The sequence below is a fragment of the Schistocerca serialis genome, chromosome 2 (genome assembly GCF_023864345.2).
Source record: "Schistocerca serialis cubense isolate TAMUIC-IGC-003099 chromosome 2, iqSchSeri2.2, whole genome shotgun sequence".
Lineage (NCBI taxonomy): Eukaryota > Metazoa > Arthropoda > Insecta > Orthoptera > Acrididae > Schistocerca > Schistocerca serialis.
This window is the reverse complement of record NC_064639.1, coordinates 458321654-458338891: the sequence shown is the minus strand read 5'-3', so window position 1 is coordinate 458338891 and position 17238 is coordinate 458321654. Positions and strand designations below refer to the sequence as shown.

The 17238-nt window shown below is 43.6% G+C and overlaps 1 protein-coding gene and 1 pseudogene across 1 annotated transcript in view; both read right to left on the bottom strand.

Annotated features, from left to right (window-relative positions):
- The window catches only part of LOC126456087 (protein phosphatase PHLPP-like protein), a 414974-nt gene that overhangs the window by 161525 nt on the left and 236211 nt on the right, over positions 1-17238 (bottom strand). The window lies entirely within an intron of this gene.
- On the bottom strand, positions 2536-2653 carry LOC126459066 (5S ribosomal RNA; annotated as a pseudogene).

Here is a 17238-nt window from a genome sequence, read left to right as displayed (position 1 = left end):
TGCTACCTCCAAAATTTCATTATATTTCTGTTCCATCGTTGAAACATTGTTGTCATTTTCTAATAAGGAAATTCAGTACCTAAGCATGTAATGATTTTATTGTCCACACATGTTTGTTGTTGTTGTTGTGGTCTTCAGTCCTGAGACTGGTTTGATGCAGCGCTCCATGCTACTCTATCCTGTGCAAGCTTCTTCATCTCCCAGTACCTACAGCAGCCTACATCCTTCTGAATCTGCTTAGCTCTTGGTCTCCCTCTACGATTTTTACCCTCCAAGCTGCCCCCCAGTACTAAATTGGTGATCCCTTGATACCTCATAACATGTCCTACCAACCGATCCCTTCTTCTAGTCAACTTGTGCCACAAACTCCTCTTCTCCCCAATTCTATTCAATACCTCCTCATTAGTTATATGATCTACCCATTTAATCTTCAGCATTCTTCTGTAGCACCACATTTCGAAAGCTTCTATTCTCTTTTTGTCTAAACTATTTATCGTCCACGTTTCACTTCCATACATGGCTACAATCCATATAAATACTTTCAGAAATGACTTCCTAACACTTAAATCAATACTCGATGTTAACAAATTTCTCTTCTTCAGAAACGCTTTCCTTGTCATTGCCAGTCTACATTTTTTATCCTCTCTACTTCGACCATCATCAGTTATTTTGCTCCCCAAATAGCAAAACTCCTTTACTACATTAAGTGTCTTACTTCCTAATCTAATTCCCTCAGCATCATCCGACTTAATTCGACTACATTCCATTATCCTTGTTTTGCTTTTGTTGATGTTCATCTTATACCCTCCTTTCAAGACACTGTCCATTCCGTTCAACTGCTTTTCCAAGTCTTTTGCTGTTTCTGATAGAATTACAATGTCATCGACGAACCTCAAAGTTTTTATTTCTTCTCCATGGATTTTAATACCTAATCCGAACTTTTCTTTTGTTTCCTTTAGTGGTTGCTCAATATACAGATTGAATAGCATCGGGGAGAGCCTACAACCCTGTCTCAATCCCTTCCCAACCACTGCTTCCCTTTCATGTCCCTCGACTCTTATAACTGCCATCTGGTTTCTGTACAAATTGTAAATAGCCTTTCGCTCCCTGTATTTTACCCCTGCCACCTTCAGAATTTGAAAGAGAGTGTTCCAGTCAACATTGTCAAAAGCTTTCTCTAAGTGTACAAATGCTAGAAACGTAGGTTTGCCTTTCCTTAATCTTTCTTCTAAGATAAGTCGTAGGGTCAGTATTGCCTCACGTGTTCCAACATTTCTACGGAATCCAAACTGATCTTCCCCGAGGTCGGCTTCTACTAGTTTTTCCATTCGCCTGTAAAGAATTCGCGTTAGTTTTTACAGCTGTGACTTATTAAACTAATAGTTCGGTAATTTTCACAGCTGTCAACACCTGCTTTCTTTGGGATTGGAATTATTATATTCTTCTTGAAGTCTGCATAGTCCCAAACAATTAAGAGATTACTTACTTAGATGCTGCTTGGGACTGGGGTTCTGCGGAATGCCACCGGCCAGTGTTTTTGCTAAAGCGGCGAGCTCTTAACAGCTGGTTCCACAGAGGAGGCGAGTGTGAGCAGGAGACGGCGGACCGTGGCAGGCCGGTGCGCGAGTGGAGGCTGACGTGGTCTCCCTTCCGGCCGGCGCTCATTAAAACTGGCTGCCCGCCCACCGTGGCAGCGCGCGGGCCTTGTTTCCGTGACGCGCCGCGCTCACGCCTAGCAGCTCGCCGCTGCCACAGCCCTGCCACACGCCCTGCCGCTGTCCGGACACCGCTGGCCCACTTATAACAACATCGACAGCTGCACGCAGCGCACAGCCTGAGACTACCTTTCCACTGTGTCTTAATTATCACTTTCTGGGGTTCGTCGGGTGTTTAACATCTGGAGCGATGGATTTTGTCTTTTATGTTTCTTTAAGAGTCACCGTTCTTCTAACTGGTTTCATGCGGCCCGCCACGTCTTCCTTTACTCTACGAGATTCGAGATTCTTCATCTCGGAATGATACCTACAACCAACGTCCTTATTTAGAACGTTTTTTTCAGGCATTTGTTAACAGCGCAAATATGTTTCACAAAATTCGTAACACACAGCAATATTTTTTACTTTTTGTTGTACTACCGGTTTCGGTTACAAATCCTCATTTGGTACGAAATTCGAACTAAAACACCTTACACATTACGAAAATGGCAACATGCCGCTATTGACTCATTCATCGATAAAAATACGTCAGTCTGGTTCAAGTTGAAAAATAACATTACAGTGTATTACAAACCGACAACAAGAGCTGCATATATATAAAACTAAACTAAACTCCTCCCGAACAGGACATGAAGGCGAAACGGTACCGACCGGCCTCCTTGTCATCCTCAGCCCATAGGCGTCACTAGATGCGGATATGGAGGGGCATGTGGTCAGCACACCGCTCTCCCGGCCGTATGTCAGTTTCCGATACCGGAGCCGCTACTTCTCAATCAAGTAGCTCCTCAGTTTGCCTCACAAGGGCTGAGTGCACCCCGCTTGCCAACAGCGCTCGGTAGACCGGATGGTCACTCATCCAAGTGCTAGCCCAGCCAGGCAGCGCTTAACTTCGGTGATCTGACGGGAACCGGAGCTACCACTGCGGCAAGGCCGTTGGCCGCTGCATACGTATAGGCGATGTATAAAGTTTGAACCCTATTGACGTATGTTTGTCAATGGGTGTATCACTAGCTGCATTCCATTGTTTTTATTTTCGTAATACGTAAGGTGTTTTTGTTCGAGTTTCGCACCAGATGACGGTCTCTAACCGAAACCGGTAGTACAATAAGGTGACAAAAATTTTGGGACACCTCCTAATACCGTGTCGGATCTGCCTTTGCCCGGCGAAGTGCGGCAACTCGACTTGGCATGAACTCAAGCCGTTCGACGTCCCCTGTAGAAATATTGAGCCACGCTGCCTGTACAGCCGTCCATAACTGCGAAAGAGTTGCCTGTGCAGAATTTTGTGCACTAGCTGACCTTAACGTTATGTCCCGTAAATGGTCTAGGGGTAGCGTCTTTGATTCATAATCAAAACCTCTTCGGCCTCGGGTTCGATCCCCGCCACTGCCTAAATTTTGATAAATAATCAGCATTGGCGGCCGAAGACTTCTGGCATAAGAAGTCAGCCTCATTCTGCCAACGGCCTTGTTAAAGAGGGCGGAGGAGCGGACAGAGGTTCAAGGCACACTCTTGTCCGAGGGGTGGGAAATTGCCCCTAAAGGCGGAAGAATCAGCAATGATCAACGACATGAGGATGCAGAAGGCAATGGAAACCACTGCATTAAAGACACGTAACGTGTATCCACAGGACATGTGGCCTGTAATTGAAGAAGTGTCATGATGATCTCTCCATTGGCAAAAGATTCCCGAATAGTCCCCCATTCGGATCTCCGGGAGGGGACTGCCAAGGGGGAGGTTACCATGAGAAAAAGATTGAATAATCAACGAAAGGATAACGTTCTACGAGTCGGGGCGTGGAATGTCAGAAGCTTGAACGTGGTAGGGAAACTAGAAAATCTGAAAAGGGAAATGCAAAGGCTCAATCTAGATATACTAGGGGTCAGTGAAGTGAAGTGGAAGGAAGACAAGGATTTCTGGTCAGATGAGTATCGGGAAATATCAACAGCTGCAGAAAATGGTATAACAGGTGTAGGATTCGTTATGAATAGGAAGGTAGGGCAGAGGGTGTGTTACTGTGAACAGTTCAGTGACCGGGTTGTTCTAATCAGAATCGACAGCAGACCAACACCGACAACGATAGTTCAGGTATACATGCCGACGTCACAAGCTGAAGATGAACAGATAGAGAAAGTGTATGAGGATATTGAAAGGGTAATGCAGTATGTAAAGGGGGACGAAAATCTCATAGTCATGGGCGACTGGAATGCAGTTGTAGGGGAAGGAGTAGAAGAAAAGGTTACAGGAGAATATGGGCTTGGGACAAGAAATGAAAGAGGAGAAAGACTAATTGAGTTCTGTAACAAGTTTCAGCTAGTAACAGCGAATACCCTGTTCAAGAATCACAAGAGGAGGTGGTATACTTGGAAAAGGCCGGGAGATACGGGAAGATTTCAATTAGATTACATCATGGTCAGACAGAGATTCCGAAATCAGATACTGGATTGTAAGGCGTACCCAGGAGCAGATATAGACTCAGATCACAATTTAGTAGTGATGAAGAGTAGGCTGAAGTTCAAGACATTAGTCAGGAAGAATCAATACGTAAAGAAGTGGGATACGGAAGTACTAAGGAATGACGAGATTCCTTTGAAGTTCTCTAACGCTATAGATACAGCAATAAGGAATAGCGCAGTAGGCGGTACAGTTGAAGAGGAATGGACATCTCTAAAAAGGGCCATCACACAAGTTAGGAAGGAAAACATAGGTACAAAGAAGGTAGCTGCGAAGAAACCATGGGTAACAGAAGAAATACTTCAGTTGATTGATGAAAGGAGGAACTACAAACATGTTCCGGGAAAATCAGGAATACAGAAATACAAGTCGCTGAGGAATGAAATAAATAGGAAGTGCAGGAAATGGCTGCAGGAAAAATGTGAAGACATCGAAAAAGATATGATTGTCGGAAGGACAGACTCAGCAGACAGGAAAGTCAAAACAACCTTTGGCGACATTAAAAACAACGGTGGTAACATTAAGAGTGCAACGGGAATTCCACTGTTAAATGCAGAGGAGAGAGCAGACAGGTGGAAAGAATACATTGAAAGCCACTATGAGGGTGAAGATTTGTCTGATGTGATAGAAGAAGAAACAGGAGTCGATTTAGAAGAGATAGGGGATCCAGTATTAGAATCGGAATTTAAAAGAGCTTTGGAGGACTTACGGTCAAATAAGGCAGAAGGGATAGATAACATTCCATCAGAATTTCTAAAATCATTGGGGGAAGTGGCAACAAAACGAATATTCACGTTGGTGTGTAGAATATATGAATCTGGCGACATACCATCTGACTTTCGGAAAAGCATCATCCACACAATTCCGAAGACGGCAAGAGCTGACAAGTGCGAGAATTATCGCACAATCAGCTTAACAGCTCATGCATCGAAGCTCCTTACAAGAATAATATACAGAAGAATGGAAAAGAAAATTGAGAATGCGCTAGGTGACGATCAGTTTGGCTTTAGGAAAAGTGAAGGGACGAGAAAGGCAATTCTGACGTTACGGCTAATAATGGAAGCAAGGCTAAAGAAAAATCAAGACACTTTCATAGGATTTGTCGACCTGGAAAAAGCGTTCGACAATATAAAATGGTGCAAGCTGTTCGAGATTCTGAAAAAAGTAGGGGTAAGCTATAGGGAGAGACGGGTAATATACAATATGTACAACAACCAAGAGGGAATAATAAGAGTGGACGATCAAGAACGAAGTGCTCGTATAAGAAGGGTGTAAGACAAGGCTGTAGCCTTTCGCCCCTACTCTTCAATCTGTACATCGAGGAAGCAATGATGGAAATAAAAGAAAGGTTCAGGAGTGGAATTAAAATACAAGGTGAAAGGATATCAATGATACGATTCGCTGATGACATTGCTATCCTGAGTGAAAGTGAAGAAGAATTAAATGATCTTCTAATAATTTCCGGGTATGCAGCCGGACCCTGTCGACATTCTGCCACGATATTTCGGCCCAGAGACGTCCGGCCATCATCAGGTGAGTACACAACTACTGAAGAGCCCAGGTGCAGTCGCGGTATTTATGCCGAATCTCGCGCATGCGAAATGTACTGGCATCCTACAGCGCATGCGTCAGGTGTTGACATGCGCAGCATAGCCGAGTTTGTACGTGCTGCCCTCGGTGGTGAAAATAAAGGTTCATCTAGTCATTGAGTATCGAATGACACTGTCGATTCCGCTGTGATTGTATAATTTTAATAACAGGATTCCAATTTTTATCCAGCTGAAAGCCGTTGTCACGATTTATAAGATTATTGGCAAGACGTATTTCCACTGATTCCTTGATTACGGAATCCCAAAATCCGGAAACCGGGGCTAAAATTTTTGTTCCATTGTATTCCATTGAATGTCCCAATGAAATACAGTGCTCTGCTACTGCCGATTTTGACGGTTGCCGCAGACGGGTGTATCTTTCATGTTCTATACATCGTTCATGGACAGTTCTTGTCGTCTGGTCAATATATGCAGAGCCACATTCACAGGGAATTTTGTAGACGCTTGCTTTCTTCAGTTGTAAATCGTCTTTAACGGATCCAACCAGGGCCCGGTACTTTGCTGGTGGACGGAAGATAACCTTGATTTTATTTTTCTTCAGTAATCGGCCTATTTTCGAAGACACATTCCGGGCGTATGGAAGGAACGCAGTTGATTTAAAGTCGTCATCTGCGTCCTCAGTGCGTTGCTTCTTGTTATGATAGTTGCGCATGGCCTTCCTTATTTGGCGAGAAGTGTAGCCATTCTCTTTGAAAACCTTCTCCAAGTGTTCTAATTCTGCGTGGAGGTTTTCATCATCCGATATTATTGCGCTCGATGTATTAAGGTACTGAGAACACCGGCTGTTTGTGCTGGGTGATGGCAGCTTGACGCCTGGAGATACAGATCTGTGTGAGTCGGTTTCCTGTACACGGAATGTCCTAATGACCCATCAATTTTACGGCGTACTAGCACGTCTAGAAATGGTAAAGTGCCCTCTTTTTCAGTCTCCATCGTGAATTTGATGTTCTCATGTAATGAGTTTAAGTGATGAAGGAATTTCTCCAGTTCCTGTCTGCCATGAGGCCATACAGCAAAAGTATCATCTACGTACCGCCAGAAGACCGTAGGCTTTAAAACAGCAGACTCAAGTGCTTTCTCCTCAAAGTCCTCCATAAAGAGATTAGCTACCACAGGCGACAATGGGCTCCCCATGGCGACGCCGTCTGTTTGTTCAAAGAATTCGTCATTGAATAAAAAGTACGTTGAGGAGAGTATATGTTCAAACAAGGCCGTCATTTCTGCACTGAATAAGTTGCCAATAAGATGTAATGATTCCATTAAAGGCACTTTGGTAAAAAGTGAGACCACATCAAAGCTGACTAATAAATCCGAGCTGCTAAGCTTAACTTCCTTCAAGCGACTGACAAAATCCTCGGAATTACGTATATGGTGGCAACACTTACCCACATACGGCTTTAGTAATGAGGCCAGATATTTTGCTGTAGAATAGGTCGCAGCACCAATATTACTCACTATTAATCGTAGTGGGGCTCCATCCTTGTGTATCTTCGGAAGACCAATGACGAATTTGATTGTATCGGTTACAAGAGTAACCATTCCAACTATCGGCAAAATTTACATGCTACATCATGGCATAAAATAGTGGTCTGGTGGACTCCAAGCTGATAATGTAGTTCATAAGTCTGCTGCCAATGGGCGACGTCTGCTACATTTGTCATATTTGAATAAAACATATACGCCCACATTCAATTACTAAAAATTGTTCCTTGTTTGGTGAGAATGGTGTTCTCCGAGATAGTTAAAATTTGTCGGTTATCAATGTTAAAAGACATTTTAAAAACTACACAGGTATTTTTGTAATTTAAGAAACGGCATAATGAGTGACCTCTCGGCAGACGTTCGCCATACAGCCGACCTAGCCAAGTGTCCCTCACTCTGAGGATCTCTCGTCTATTGCTCTGTAAACTTGTTACGGACGTGTCCACCCATTTTATTGGCCAGCTTGGATTCTTAGACACTGTAAATGAATCACTTGATAACAACTTTTATTGATGTTTCAAAACGCCTTCTTTACCCATGGTGAGAGCCATACAGTATCACCAAAAAAGTTCCTCTGTGAAAGCAATCGTGAGATTTCTTGAGTGGGGTTTAGTTTCTCTGGAGTCAAAACTCTGATTCCCGTCGAGTCATCTTTGACGACCGCCTTTATTTCGCAAATATCGCCTTCGCTGCAGCCAAACAACATGCGCAGGTTCCACCTGTGGCTCCATCTCGAGATATAAGAACAATAGAGATCCAAGGTCCTCCTGTAGCGACTTTCACGACATTTATGTCAATCTGCCTCCCTTCCCGACACCTCCTCCAGTGGTTTACCACGAATCACTAAAAATGAAGCTGAGTATGAGGCTAATCTTCTCCAGGACACCAAAACAATTAACTCGCATCCGAAAGTGCTGTCAGGGAGCACATTCGGTAAGTAATGTGCTCAGAGAATTGAAGGAGTCCTTCAGCCCTCAGTATCAAGCGCAGTGCCAAAATACGCAACAGAGGTACCTGCACTCAGCATGTCGCAGCGAGGCAAAGTAATAACGAAGAAACCTCATTGCACACGTAGAGTTAGAAGCCGAGTAAATAACAAATGCGAAGGTTCGACAGAGGAATAACGAACTGGATAGTCTTTTTTTTCCTTTCATTGCATCAACAAGGAAGGAAGACTGATCACAGTTTTGGAGAAGTACAGTGGAAGGCGCAATCGCAACATTCTGCTGAAGTGACTTACGGAAACTATGGAACACCTTAATCTGGTTTTCTGCACGAGGATTAGACTCACTCCTACCAAATGCCTCCCTCAGCCTTAGGCACAGCGGAATTCGCGTATTTAACAATTATTACAGATCACAAAAAAATTCGCAACATTTGTATTTCCATCCATCCTATTCCATAGAAACCGTTACCCAAATATATACCGAGCGAGGTGGCGCAGTGGTTAGACACTGGACTCGCATTCGAGAGGACGACGGTTCAATCCCGCGTCCGGCCATCCTGATTTAGGTTTTCCGTGATTTCCCTAAATCGCTCCAGGCAATTGCCGGGATGGTCCTTTCAAAGGGCACGACCGACTTCCTTCCTCGTCCTTCCCTAATCCGATGAGACTGATGACCTCGCTGTCTGGTCTCCTTCCCCAAAACAACCCAACCCCAACCCAAATATATTCGCATGGTGTTGGCGAAAGTCTTATCGTCGAATATGTGAACATCGCAGAGCACGTCTAGTGGCTAGCGTTGCTGCCTCTGGATCATGGGGTCCTGGGTTCGATTTCCGGCCGGGTTGGGGATTTTCTTTGCCCGGGGACTGGGTGTTTGTGTTGTCCTCATCATTTCATCATCATCATTCGTGACAGTGGCTAGATTGGACTCTGTACAAAAATTGGGCTCTGTAAAAATTGGGACTTTGTAAGGGCGCTGATGACTGCGCAGTTGAGCGCCCCACAAACCGAACATCATCATCATCATCATCATCATCGCAGAGCACATCCTGCGGGATTGTGTACACACTACTGAAATCATCATCGACGTCGCTGATTGAGTGAAGGCTATGAATTTATAGGAATGATACCCATTATTCCGAAGCATCAAGTGACAGAGGCAACGCAAGTGCAGTATTAGGCACTGCAAAAAGGGAAGTGCTCAGAAACTGTTGCGCGTGTTAGACGTCGTGTTATTCCCGTCGCAGTCGTCTCGGGCAACTAACAAATATTAAAAATACAGCTATACTCCAAAAGCCACCGAGTGTAGCGTCTAATGTCATCCAAAGCAGTTTTCTGGGTATTTCCATGACACTCTCATGCTGACTAAACAAACCCATAACAAATAGTTCAGCTATTATTCAATCTTTTGTATCCTTTCCGTTAATCTAACTTGATAACAGTAGGTCAGCACAGCACGGACAGCACGTAGTCTTGCGTAATTTTGTTGAAAGATAAAGCGCAGACACTTAGAAGGCAGAGTACAGCCACTGTCAAAAAAGTAATGACTACTGTCCAAATTACCATCTATGCGAACTATAGGTTTATGGCATACTATCATGTCCTGTTCTGGTACCGTATCACAATGAGGATTGCAGTCTGGCATCGTTCTCCTCGGAGTCCATGTAGCTCTGCACGTGGCACTGCCCATGTGGCTACTTCACTATGCACGTGTCGTGACTGTGCCACCCTGCACAGCCGAGCGTACAGTGTGTCCGTCCTCTCGGGTGCTAGTTGCGCGGGACTGTTGGGATCCAGCACGGTGTGACTTGGCCCTCCTGAATCCATCGATTCTGTATTCGCATGACAGTAGTGGGATCCTAACCAACACAAGCAGAAATATCGTGGAACGATGAATCACAGTTATGACAGGCCAAGATACTGTGGTTTCGTATTCCGGTATATGCTGCTAGACTTTTATCATTGTTGCATGAGGCATAAAACTTTGTCGCAAAGAAACAACATTCAACAGCGAATACTGAATGAGAAATCCGCTGCGTAATCTTTCGTTATATGCAGAATGTAAATGACGTTACTGCTGGATACTTCGTGTGGTTGTGCCGAAATGCCAATCGTTTGCATAACCAAGTGTGTTATACACTTCATGTCAGTTTGACGATTATAGCATGATGTTGCAAATTTTAATGCTGAGCCGTATGTAATCAACATATCGAAAAGAAACTTTGCAGTAAATACGGCTACCTTAAAACGGAAAAGGAAGAAGGAGAAGAACCAGTTATACTTTTGTATTTTGGGCAGTAAGAGCCAAAGATTGAACAGACTGGAAATAATAAAAAAAAATATAGGTGCCTTGGATTGCTTTTGGTAAATGAAAAAGAGTTCCCAAAAGTAAGCTAAATAGGGAAGCCGTGCGAAAATTACGCACTTTTATAGTTTTAAAGAATGAATTATTTGGCATAAGTGTAGTCGCTGCGACAAGGATAGTTATCGGAACAAAGAGAAAACGTCTTAAAAATATTCCGGACGACGTGAAATTACAATCATGAATTTACGATATATTCTTGCATATTCAGTTCCAAGTAGCCGGCCGGTGTGGCCGTGCGGTTAAAGGCGCTTCAGTCTGGAACCGCGTGACCGCTACGGTCGCAGGTTCGAATCCTGCCTCGGGCATGGATGTGTGTGATGTCCTTAGGTTAGTTAGGTTTAAGTAGTTCTAAGTTCTAGGGGACTTATGACCACAGATGTTGAGTCCAATAGTGCCCAAAGCCATTTGAACCATTTCAGTTCCAAGTGTCAAAAAATGCGTCCTGGCTTGTACGAAATCAGAGATTGTCAGCAGGGCCTCATGACCCATAACTTTAACTCGACAAAGATTATCAGTTACAATAAGCACGTTAGGCCGTAGTAGCAATCGGTCAATCACAATTCAGGGCGTCAGTGACAAATTTGTTTGCCGTTTCGGGAAGTATATTGGTTTGGAAAAGTCAGTATGTGCCACGGGCAGAAATAATGGATTACCGCAGTGGTCACGGTTATTATCTTTGACAATGCTGTATACAAATTATCCAGTTAATAAGCCCTACATTAAACCGAGTAAAACGGTATTTGTAATAAGATAATATGAAAAGGGAGTCACTTATTCGTGATTAATAAGTCAGCTTCGTAAAATATAGGTGTGAAGCTGGTGTTCCATGATTCCCTTTTGCCTATGATATTTAGAAGGCTCTTTAATGTTAAAATTTTCCTCAGATGTCTAGTTTTAGTGCAAAATCGGTATGCAATGTCAGAAGCCGATTAAAAAACCTATCTAATGATCCTAACATGTACCACTAGTATGCGTTGAGAAAAAGGTATGTTGACTGGAGGAGTAATATATATGAAGATGTGTCTGAAAACGAAAGTTTCAGGCCAGTATGTATTACCAGTTTGGTCTTACGGCTTGAGACAGGCTTTCAATGTGAACGCTATTCAAAAACCATGAACTTTGTCCAACACGCGTTGGAGAGAGGGACGATGAGAATTACCTTTATGAACAGAGAAGTAGATGTGGATTGGAGAAATATGGTGTGGAATTCGTAATTATGACACCAAAGGAAATGATTCTGAGAAGTGCAGGACATAGATCGAAGCGAATGGTTTGGACCAAGGAAGTCCTTTATTGGATTTCAAGAGACAAGAAAAGACCGAGGTGCCTGGCTAATAGAAGGAGAGTGGATGACACTAGAAAGCAAGCTGGAGCAACATGGATGCGATTAGCTGAAGATTTTAATTCTTGTAGAAGTCTGGAGGAGGCTTTTATCGAGCATGTTTATGATGACGATGGGATTAGGTGGCACGTATGTACATCCATAAGGCCACCTCTGTGATATCTGACACGTTCATCTAGGAGATAAAACTCGGTTCATATACGCCACGATAAAAGCTCTTACTGTTGCAGTATGTCTTTCCTAAATACCGCACTCATCACAGCAGTTGGATGAAACAACTAAAGAGCTTTAGTTCCAAGATGATGTCGTCCCAAGCGAGAACATAAGCGCTGCCATCTCGATCCCTTTTCGCGGTATTGGCAGGGTTGTAACTTCTTCCAAGGACGCGTCATGTGAACTGACGACAAGAGTCATACCCCAGGCAAAATCGCGATCCATTTCCTGCACATGACACTACCCTGCCTATCCTGGGCCCGCTCTCGGTGTCTAACACAACTCTTTCTCAGAGTCATGCGGTGTCTTCGTGTGTGGGAAATGCTTGTGACTCGTCACCCATCGTACAGGACGGCCTCATGAAGCCCCGATAAACCGTCCGGCGGGAGACTTGTCAGGCGGACGCTCTAGCCGTGGCAGGTTTGTTCTGGTTGGGTGTCTTTGAACACTCAGGGGAAAATGATAAACGTAGTTTTATGCTGTAGCACGTAGCCTACATTACCCCTTCCGTCATAGAAGCTTTCATCCTTCCTGAAATATTCTAGTCAAATGAAATTGTGGGTGATGAAACTATGGGTGCCACACAATCTCATATCTGCTTTATGCTCTGGTCATTCGTAATGTCATCCAAACGTGTTCGCTGTGTCACCCGTTTTTCCTACTACCTTACTACTCTTTGCCTAAAGCACATAACCTGCAGTTAGAACTAGTAAATCCAACATCTCTGGATGTAATAACTGTTACGGACGCCTTAAACCTTTAGGTGGCAAAATGTTGTGTGGAGCATAACAATGAAATATATGTCAGTATGCACTCTTTGGTAGTAGCAATCAATAAAACAGCTCAATTTCTTGTGTATTTCTAAGTTCATCATGAGTTTGGGGCAGTTAATATTCATAAGCAGTGAATCAGGAGCACAAAATTACAGACTAGTTTCATTGGTGAGTTTGAAAAAAATCTGCAGAAAATTAGCAAACTAAACCACTGTTAGTAAACATAAGCTCTCAATAGGAAGACGTTTCCCAAAGGACTGGAGTTCACAACCAAATTTAGACCATGCATTAAAATCCACATGTCAGTTCACGATTTTCATGAAATGTTTCTTAAAGCACAGCCTAACAGTCTGCTCTACCTGCTGCATCTGCAGTAGACGTTTACTTCACTGGTGCACTTGACAATGTGTTACCCAGACTAACATCAGTTGCTGCAGTAGTGCTTGAAACTGTAGAAATAGTAGCTACGTCATCTGTAACAGAGTCTCTTTCAAATTCTGAATCTTTTGCGTGCTCTTCTATAGCCTCTTCCCACCAGTTCTTTAAGCGAACAGCCGCAGCTTCCTCTGCCATATAATTATGACACCTTCATAACATCATTTTTATATATCCAAAAGAAATATTCACGAATGCATTGCAATCCCTCCAGCTATAAAAACTAAGCAAATATGATTAAATAATATAACTATTACATTCAAGTGTGTGCATAAACTGCTCTTGTCTACATCTACGTCTACATGGATACTCTGTAAATCACATTTAAGTGCCTGACAGAGGGTTCATCGAACCACCTTCACAATTCTCTATTATTCCAATCTCTTATAGCGCCCGGAAAGCAAGAACACCTATATCTTTCCGTACGAGCTCTGATTTCCCTTATTTTATCATGGTGATCGTTTCTCCCCATGTAGGTCACCATCAGCAAAATATTTTCGCATTCGGAGGAAAAAATTGGTGATTGGAATTTCGTGATGCGATTCCTCTGCAACGAAAAACGCCTTGGTTTTAATGATGTCCTTCCCAAATCCTGTATCATTTCATTGACACTCTCCCTCTATTTCGCGATAATACAAAATGTGCAGCCCTTCTTTGAACTTTTTCGATTTAGTCCGTCAATCCTATCTGGTAGGGATCCCACACCGTGCATCAGCATTCTAGAAGAGGAAGGACAAATGTAGCGTAGGCAGTTTCCTTTGTAGATCTGTTACATTTCCTAAGTGTCCTGCCAACAAAACGCAGTCTTAGGTTAGCCTTCACCACAACATTTGCTGTGTGTTCCTTCCAGTTTAAGTTGTTCCTTGGTATTTAGTAGAATTTACGTCTTTCGTTTTGACTGATTTATCGTGTAACCAAAGTTTGACGGATTCCTTTTAGCACTCATGTGGATGTCCTCACACTTCTCGTTGTTTAGGATCAACTGCCAGTTTTCAGACCATACGTATATCTTTTCTAAATCGTTTTGTAATTTGTTTTGATCTTCTGGTGACTTTACTTGTCGACAAACGACAGCTTCATGTGCAAACAACCTAAGACAGCTGCTCAGATTGACTCCCAAATCATTTATGTAGATAATGAACAGCAAAGTGCCCATAACACTATCTTGCAGAACGCCAGAAATCACTTCTGTTTTACAAGATGGCTTTCCGACAGGAAATCACAAATGCAGTCACATAACTGAGACGATATTCCATAGGCACGCAATTTCACTACAAGCCGCTTCTGTGGTACAGTGTCAAAAGCCTTCTGGAAATCCAGAAGTACGGAATCAATTTGAAATCCCTTGTCGATAGCACTCAACACTTTGTACGAGTAAAGAGCTAGTTGCGTTTCACAAGAACTATGTTTTCTAAATTCTAGTTGAATGTGTGTCAATCGACTGTTTTTTTGAGGTAATCATAATGTTTGAACACAATATATGTTCCAAAATTCTGCTGTATATCGACGTTAATGATATGCGCCTGTAATTTAGTGATTTACAGGTACTACCTTTCTCGATTGTTGGTGTGACCTGTGCAGCTTTCCAGTCTTTGGGTACAGCTCTTTCGTCATATGTATGGAGCTATTGTATTAGCATACTCTGAAAGGAACCTAATTGGTATACAGTTTGGACCAGAAGACTTGCTATTATTAAGTGATTTAAGTTGCTTCACTACTCCGAGGATATCTACTTCTACGTTACTCATGTTGGCAGCTGTTCTTGATTCGAATTCTGGAACATTTACTTCGTCTTCTTTTGTGAAGGAATTTCGGAAGGCTGTGTTTAGTAACCCTGCTTTGACTGTACTGTCTTCGATAGTATTGAGAGACTGCAGGACACTCTCACTTCTAATACGGTATTATTCGGCATAATGTTCTTAGGCAAGTTGATCTTATTTATTTGGTTGCTATACCTGGATACGATCTGACTTCATATATCATGATGAAATAGTGGGCAGTATTTAACACTTTTGCGTGAGTGCTTTAGTGAAGGAATAGCGGTAAGCTTTATCTGCGTTCAAGGGAATAGGGTGCCGATTTAAACGACTGCAGTAAAAGCATACGGTAGCTGAGGGCCGAGGGGAGCGTTTTTGTCTGTGGAACCTGAGTGAAGACATTTGCGGACTGCCGAGTTCCGCGGTCTCATTGTGCAGATACGCTGGATGCCGCCGGTCGGTCGGTGGCCGCGTCCAGGTAGGCTGACTAGCGCCAAGGAGTCGCCGCTTCGATGGGCAGAGCATTGAAAACCGGCAATATAGCAGAAGATGGGCCCTTGTGAGGCGCCGGCCGGTGTGGCTGAGCGGTTCTAGGCGCTTCAGTCTGGAACTGCGCGACCGCTACGGTCGCAGGTTTGAATCCTGCCTCGGGCATGGATGTGTATGATGTACTTGGGTTAGTTAGGTTTAAGTAGTTCTAAGTACTAGGGGACTGATGACCTTAGATGTTAAGTCCCATAGTGCTCAGAGCCATTTGAACCATTTGAACCATGTTAGGCAGGAAGCTGATGAGACAACTGTGAGCTTTCTGCGAATTTCCGTGGGACAGATCACTGGCACCCAGACGTCCAGACTCCGCTACAAAACGTATTTGCAAAGGCACGTGGCTTTTAGCGAGTTTATGGCCGTTCTTTGGAATGTTCGAAATGGACACAACAGGGGAGATAACGATCTTTTTATGGAAGGCTGTGGTTTCATCCAGGTCATGTTGTTAACAAAAGCCGGCCGAAGTGGCCGAGCGGTTAAAGGCGCTACAGTCTGGAACCGCACGACCGCTACAGTCGCAGGTTCGAATCCTGCCTCGGGCATGGATGTGTGTGATGTCCTTAGGTTAGTTAGGTTTAAGTAGTTCTAAGTTCTAGGGGACTTAGGACCAGAGCAGTTTAGTGCTCAGAGCCATTGTTAACAAAAGACACGGCGTAAACGCATGGGAAAGAGGCCGCGAAGCTTAATCTTTTTTTTTTTCCTTTTCTCCCAATTAGCTTTAAAGTCTCTGATTGGTCAAATCTGTGTACGCAGAGCAAGGGGCAGTCTCCCATCTTCCAATACGGCGCTCCAGATCATGATTGGCTTGTGCTAAAGTGGGAGTAGCCTAAGATGTAAATGTGCTTTGCTACCGAGCTGGGAAGGAAAGCGAAGAGAAAGAGAGGAGGACACTCTTGTACTGGCGCTTCACTAATGAAGAACAGCAGGTCTTTACATAAACGGTGAGACTCTTGTCCTTTGCTAGTGTGCCACTTAGAGCCTGCGGCAGTCACCTTCTGAACTGTCAAAGGTACTGCTTCTAACATCACGCACACAACGAGTAATGCCCGGGTGTACTTATTCGTCTTGAGACGGCCGTCTAAACATTTGACATATTCTGTCACGCAGGACTGTGTCTAATAAATTAGATTAATGCGCAGAGATTCAAAAACCTAAGTACCGAAGCACTCAGGTGAAACTGAGTAATTCGTCCCTGATTAGGAACTTGTAATGTCACAAAATAGGTTTACTTTCCGACGCAAGCGAATTGGCTTTTTTTTTTTTTTTTTTGTCATCAGTCTACTGACTGGTTTGATGCGGCCCGCCACGAATTCCGTTCCTGTGCTGCTAACCTCTTCATCTCAGAGTAGCACTTGCAACCTACGTCCTCAATTATTTGCTTGACGTATTCCAATCTCTGTCTTCCTCTACAGTTTTTGCCCTCTACAGCTCCCTCTAGTACCATGGAAGTCATTCCCTCATGTCTTAGCAGATGTCCTATCATCCTGTCCTCCTTATCAGTGTTTTCCACATATTCCTTTCCTCTCCGATTCCGCATAGAACCTCCTCATTCCTTACCTTATCAGTCCACGTAATTTTCAACATTCGTCTATAGCACCAC